The following is a 7,310-nucleotide window of genomic DNA, read 5'->3' on the forward strand; positions in this document are numbered from 1 at the left end:
AACATATCCAAATGTTGAATTATCCTTCTTAATAAAAACCAAAGCAAGGGCTTAGTGGAGGTTGTGTGTATTTGAGACACTAAAAAAAAAACCCATGAGTAATGTTGCAAAACTCTAGTACCAAATACAAGTATGATATCATCTAGCTCTTATATAGTTAATTAGTAGATCACAAAAGGGCACTATTTAATATAAAAATGAAACCATAATTTAGGCAAACCAATTACCTGCAACTGTCTTTGAAAAGCTAGAAGAATATTATACCAAATCTGTTTGGTAAAGACATTTGAAATGAGGCAGCTCATAAACCTGTTGTCAAAGGCCTGATTACTTCTAACATTCATCAGTGAACCACAATTTACCACTAAATTAGGATTTAGTGTTTATTCATGGTAATGGGTTGTATTAGAAATTCAGATAGTCTGTGATTTGGAGGCATTAGATCTATTGATTTTTTTTTAAACTTCCTGTTAGTACTTTTGCTCTTTCATATGCTGAATGTCACTGTTTTTATTACCCTCTAGCATCTTGTCAGCTCAGACAACCCCTAGTCCTATATAGGCCAAAAGGAGGTACCTAGAAAAGCCTGACTAGTATGTAAGTTGCCTTGTCAAGTCTATATGATGTTAGATAAGGATACCAAAATGTCAAAAGGTGCTCAGGAACTGACATTTTTCCCATCAACAGGTGTTGTAGGTACTGTAAACTTCTGAAAAGTCATGACTTAAGTTATTTGTCCTTGGTCATACAAAGTCTGTGGTAGAACTGGGAATTGAACCCAGATCTCAGGAGCCCCAATCCACTGCCTTACTCCCAAACCCATTCTTCCTTCTCACTTTAGATCTATGGGTCTGAAATCAGATGCTGAATATCTTCACAGGTGCTTCCTCTGAATCCCTTAGGATGGTGTCAGGGTTCAAAGGAAACACCTGCAGAGAAGTTTAGCATCAGAGTGCAATCCCAGAGGACTAGAGACAAGGAAGAATGGATTTATGAGCCTCAGTTTTAATCAGCGTTTTTTTTCTTCTTCTTTTACACCCACACCCACAGGATGCTTACAGGAAAAGTGCTATATGTTGCCTTCAAGGCCTCAATAATCACTGCCTGAACACTTAACAGGCTAACACTTAAGGCTTTATTAAGTTTTATGCTAGGTTGGATAATGTTAAGAACATTACATTTGAAACCATTTATTTTGTGCTCTGTACCCAGAAGGCACAAATACATTAAGGCCTTGATCCTGCAATGAGATAGGCACAGGTGGAGCCCTGCTGCTCATACATAGCCTCTTTAACTTCAGTGGAGTTCAGGGGTTTGATGGAGTGTTTTCTTACTGCAGGTTCAAGACCTAGAGCAGAAGGCCTTGCATACATGAACCAGCATAGAAGCCCCTTACTGAGGTAGTTCCAATTTCCTCAGCTGGATACCCTGGCTTTAGCTCAACCAGCTATCTTGAAGTTCAAGGATTCCAGCAGTTTGAATGACTGTGTTTCACGGCCACGACTTTCTAGCACAGAGAAGTACCATAATGAGGGAATTGCCAGATACTTTTAAGGAGTAAAACTCATGGTTCTTAGGGAAAAGCTACTTTCATAAAAGGTATACCCCTACAGCAGCAGTGTGACATCACTAACAAATAGTAAAATGTTCATTCTTTGTTTATTAGACAATCTAGTTAAGAGATTAAAGGAAAGGTGGCCAGGGATTACCAAAACATAAAGGTAAAACCCAAAAGTCTAGTTTGGCTATTGAGAGAGCTCTGTGTCTCTGAGCCAGGAAAAACACAAAAAAATTAGTAGTAATAATCAATTTTAGAGGGGGAGTGTCATTACAAGACCTTTCAATTTTTCCTGTTTTTTCCTGTTGCTGATAGTAAGATTTAAACTCATTGTCTAGCACAGCACACAGGGGCACTAGTGAAGGAGTATGTTATGTTTTATATAAACTACTTTGTAGACTATAATAACTGAAGTGAGAACTCACCTATTGGAACTAAATGTTTCCACCAGCTGGACAACTTCCCATGCTAATTACCAGGTGTTGAAAAATTTATCAGATACCTTCTAATCAGAGATAAATACAAAAGATGGTGGGAAAAAGTGAAACTCCAGGTGTCATTCCTAGTGTAAGTCCAGCTCCTCTGCCCTCAAAAAGGTGGAGCATTCTAGTATTTCTACCATCATGGTGGCCTTGAACACTACCGGGGTGTAATCAGCTTCTGGTGGGCTTAATAAATTTGAAGCTACTGGAGAGATAAAACTCTCACTGACTTTTCATTGGGCATAGGTGCCTAAATGCCTTTGAGGTTCTGGGTGAAAGAGCTTTTTGTGTCTTCATTATCTTCCAGGGTCTCCAGGCTGCCACAGTGAGGAGTAAAAGAAGAGGTTCCCTGTACTGTTCCTCCCCAGATCACTCACAGCTGAAAAGAGGCATGGAGAGGGAAGAAAAGATTTCTTTTACTTTACCTCTTCCTGAGTCTCCATTTTCAGGTATTCTGTTCCTGATTAGTAATTGTATCACCTGACTCTAGTGCTGCTCCTGCCTTTCCCAGGCAGCACCAGCATGAAACTGACCTGATTCATGCCAATTTCACTGCTACCCACAGTGTTCCCAACAGCAGCTAGGAAACTGATCAGCATCTTGCTAGTTTCGCTCTTTTGCAGCTTGTCAGATAGGAGTAGTAAAGGAAACAGAACTTCTGCAGACTCAGGAAGAAGATTTTGTGTGTTTATATTTGGTTCATATTTGAAAGATTACCATCAACTCAGGTGCTAGAAATGTTCATTTTCTTTAAGTGAAAGCTTAGATTCTACAGAAGTTGGTGGTGTAGATCCCCTCCTCTTTACAAGCAAGTTGATTGTTCAAGCTCAGCAAATCAAGATTTGCTAACATTGAGAGCTGGTTGACGTGACAGCCTGAAGCAGTCCACTTTTTTTTTTTTTTTTTGCAAAGACTGTAAAGGAATCCTGAATAATGACAAACTGGTTAACTAGACAAATCAACAGGCATCTGACTCATCTTCTGGTAATAACATTATTCAAGGTTATGATAGCAAAGCTAGATACAGTTAGGGCTAATATTTATTTCATACCATCTGTCAGTGGAGTCTAAGAACGCTTGTAATGAAGTAGTTACAAAACATGGTCCGACATGGAGACTAAATGACCAGTCAACATTCACAGAGCTCTCTCTTCAATCAAATATGCAAAAGAAATTAAGCCGAAAGCTTTATTTGCCCAGCTCATCTCACAATAAAATATAATCCAAATATTTGAAAGGGTTCAAGAAGAAAATTGTTCTATACCAACAGAAGAATGTGTGTATCATCACTGTGGTAACAGGCTAAACACTATATATTTTGTGATCAATACTTCTGCCCAACTTGAAAGTCAAGATGACCAGCTTCAGTGAAATCTACTGAGTCCTTCCAACCAAAAGCCTTCGGTAAACATGACAAATCTGTCCAATAGATAACATTTTTTTATATTCACAAATCAGTGTTCAAATAGAAGGTCAAGATTTTTGTAGGTGCTGGCGTTCAAGCTCTGAAAGATCTAGATACCGTGTACATGTCAAAATATGCAGTGTAGTGGGTTTTTTAGTTCAGCTGAAGCTTAAACAGATCAGGAAATGTATGAAACTCAGAACAATTGCTTGAGATTGTACTTGATAATCCATACTTGGTAAAAATCTGCTTTTATTTATATTTTTGGTGCTCCTACCACTATCTGAATAATTAGGTATTTTAGAAAGAGTACTCATCCAAGTATTCAACCATCCTAACAGACCTTTTCTTCTAACAAGTGATATATTTTGCAAGCCAGGAAGAGGCTTAATTTGTTATGCACTATCAACACATCATCCATCAGAAGTTTTATACTAGTTAACACTAGCATTCAGAATGCATGCACATTTTTTTCTTGGGTAGGGGAAAGAAAGAAAAAAAAACATTGGAAACACAAAGGGGTGGTTAAGTCCAAACTCTTTTCCTGTGCTAGGACTAGAGCCGGTGCCAACAGAAGGGGAGAATCCTTTGCATACCTCAACTACAATGAATCTCATGGTAAAAGACCACGATCCTATACATGCACTGGAGCTAATGGTGGGGACTGCCAAGGGAGAACCAGGAAGTCAGAGAAAGGAACTGCTTCATACATAGTCACAGGAATGCTGCCACAGTCCTTGTGGTGCTAGTAAGCACCATTCTATTCCAGCACTTGCTCTCCTTGATTTTTAACTCACAAAATACAAGTAGGCAAGTAGAGTTGTCAAAGGTTGCTATGGGTTTACTACTACCCTCCCAAAACAATATTTACTATGACCCAGATCTTGCAGTTGGATCTGCACAGACAGAACTTTGAATCTGCAGAGTTCCGCTGTATTTGTGAAGGACAGGATTAAGACATAGGCACATGCTCAGGGCTCCAGCTCCTAGAGTCATATGATTACATTAGAATCTGAGCTTTCATTTTGGGGAAAAATGGTAAATTGTTAACCCTCATCTTTGTGAAGAAATAGAAGTGTAACCCACCATCCACCTAAGTTTGCAGAGGGCCTAAAACAATAGCTCCGAGAGGTGTATACTTTCCCAGTGCATCTCAATGTGGTGTTAACTTTAAGATCCACTTCCCTGAGGGACTATGCTCTATCTACAACACCCCAACAGGAGACAAAAGTAGAAAAACACACAAAGGGTTGAGTTTGCATGTTCCTGGCAGATACACACTGATTATTTGTTAAGGGGTGATCCACTTACTGTTACCCCACCTCAATCAGGGGTAAAATAAAGGGTTAAAGGAGGCTCCTCCTTTATAGAGAGGAGCCCCTCTCCACACATATCATGACAACCCATCAAGGGCCTTACATTTTAGTGAAGTCCTGACTTCATGTTGACACTGTGATTCAATCTTTCTCTGGTCACTTTTTCTGGAAATTAACAAAACGTTAAGACATATTCCACATCTGTCTGGTAGCTCATGGGATAACAAAGCAGCTGACACATCAAAGTGAATGAAGTTGGGACATTCTTGGCTTTCACGGTGGTCTTGCAAATAGATACAAACAAAAGCCTAAAGTTATGAATGCCACAAATGGATTCTCTTCCATATATCATCTACTATATTCCCATGAGCTACCAGACAAATGTGGAATACACCATTCTAAAGCCTAATGAATTTCCAGGAATAAAAGGCTCTTGACTGAGAAGACAGAGACATGTTCAGACTTGACAATTTTTTTAAAAGTCTTACAGGGCCATTCATGATCATTTTCAATTAGGAATTCTGCATTTGTTGCTATTCTTCCACTTGTCATAAGATGACCAGTCAGTTTTAAAAACTGAAACAGAGGGAATGGATATTAATTTGGCCAAATCTGAACTGAGGTAGTTATACTGCTTACCTAATCCATCCTTACAGGTTCAACTGGAAACAGTATTCTTTGCTTTCTTGTCCTAAATAGCTACTTCGTGTTGATGCTGTCAATCAGCTGCTGTGCTCCACCTCAGAGGTGGCTGTATTTTAGTGATACACAATGGAATTGATGCAACTAGCTTGTAAAACAATATGGGATCCCTCAGCCTGAGGGAAATACTTAAAAATCCTAGATGTATTCCAAATGCATTTAGGCCACACAGTAAACCAGCAGCAGGCTTCGGCAAAACGCTGACAGGCAGCCTGGTAGACATACAGCGAGCAGCTTCTAGCTTTTTAGATGTTGCCAAAAATCCCAGCCCTGAGTCAGAGGCTGCTGCAGCAGCGGGTCCCCTCCTCCGCCGGCCCGCTGTCCACAGCGCGAGCCCCGCGCCCCGCCTGCACGCGCACACCCCGCGCCGCTGCAGAGGCGAAGCCCAGACTGGCTTGCACAGCCCCGTGTGCAGCAGTTACCCCCGCCCCGGCGTGTCCCCCGAAAAGCAGCCGCGGGGGGGACGAGCCGTGCAAGGGACACGCAGCGGCAGTGACAGCGGCAGCCATGGCTCCCGCAGCAGCAGTGACAGGCTGCGAGAGCGGCTGACAGAGCCCTTCCCCCGACCGGCATGGGCCGGGGGCCGCGCACCGCGGGACAGGGTGCGGGGTAGGGCAGCCAGCCTGGGGCTACCCTTCCCCCCGAGCGGAGACCCGGCCGGGAACGGTCACACCCCCCGTGCGGGGACACACACACACAAGGCTGGGGAAAGGGGGTTACCCCAGGGCGCAGCCGGGTCCGGGGGGTGGTGCCGCCCCCAGGATAGGGACGCTAGAGCTGCGGCTCCCATCGGAGGGCGGGGGGTGGGACAGGCTCGGGGGTGTCTCTTCTTACCTTGTCGGAGGAGGAAGCGGCAGGACTCGTTCCTCCTGCTCCTCCCTCCCGCGCTGCCCCTATGACAGGACCCGACGAAGAACCGGATTCAACCGCTGCGGACGGTTCCTAGAGACTCGGCCCCGCACCGATCGCCGCCGCCGCCGTGGGTGTAGGGTTTGAAAGTGCCCCCCCTCCCCGGCACTGCCGCTCCCCTCCCCCCCCGTCAGAATGTCGGTCTCCGTGTGCAGCTCTGCGGGGCTCCCATTGGCCGCGCCACCCCCACGTGACCCCAAACACGCACGAGAGACAGACGAGAACGCGCTGCCGCGAACGTTACGGGAGTTGGGCGGCGGTTGGGGAAGGAGGGGGAGCCAACGTCACAGTCCTTCTTCCGCAGTGAAGTCCCCCGGTGCCTCACAGCTCTCATGCACACGCGCGCAGCGCGCACACACACGGAAGGAAAATAACGGGCCCTGGCAGGACCGGAGGGCGGGGCAGGCAGGCGCGGAGCAGAGCGCAGGCGCCGGGGCGGCTGCTCTTGGTCTTGGCTCCTGCGACTGGAACATTCTGGAAATGGCGGCAGCGGTGTCCCGGAGAGTGAGATGGGAGGGGGTTGGGGGGAAGAAAGACTAGAGCGTCTACTTCCCCTTGTGACAGGAACCGTGTAAGAGCCGCCACCGCTTCGTCCTGACTCGCAGGCCCAGGGCCCCTTACTTGGGCTACTCCGGGTTTTCCGGCAGCGATGGCGCAGTGAGTTTTAACTACCCGCAGAGTGCGCATGCGCGGCTGGCTCCGGTAAGCGGTGACTGGTTTGCGCTGCGCCCGAGTGTGACGGGCCCAGGGAAGGGCGCGTGGCCTCCTCACGGGCCGGGCCTGGCCGCTCCGCTGCGGGCGTCGCGTGGCACGCTGCGCTGTAGGGGCAGCCGCTCGGGCGTGGGTGCGTGTGGCCGGGAAGCTGCAGCCCGTGGCTGTGCTCACGCAGCGCTGGGGCCAGCGTGTCGTCTCGGCCCTGTCACGCCTTGCCCCGGACA

General features: G+C 46.0%; 1 protein-coding gene across 2 annotated transcripts in view; it reads right to left on the bottom strand.

The window, feature by feature from the left end:
• Positions 1–6,479, bottom strand: part of ANKRD12 (ankyrin repeat domain 12) — a 126,008-nt gene extending 119,529 nt beyond the window's left edge. For both annotated transcript variants that reach the window (XM_039521486.1, XM_039521485.1), the window contains exon 1: positions 6,298–6,479. The gene's annotated coding sequence lies outside the window, so the exon portion shown is untranslated. The remainder of the gene's footprint in view (positions 1–6,297) is intronic.
• Positions 6,480–7,310: the final 831 nt, after the last annotated feature.

The sequence above is a fragment of the Mauremys reevesii genome, linkage group 2, assembly GCF_016161935.1.
Source record: "Mauremys reevesii isolate NIE-2019 linkage group 2, ASM1616193v1, whole genome shotgun sequence".
Lineage (NCBI taxonomy): Eukaryota > Metazoa > Chordata > Testudines > Geoemydidae > Mauremys > Mauremys reevesii.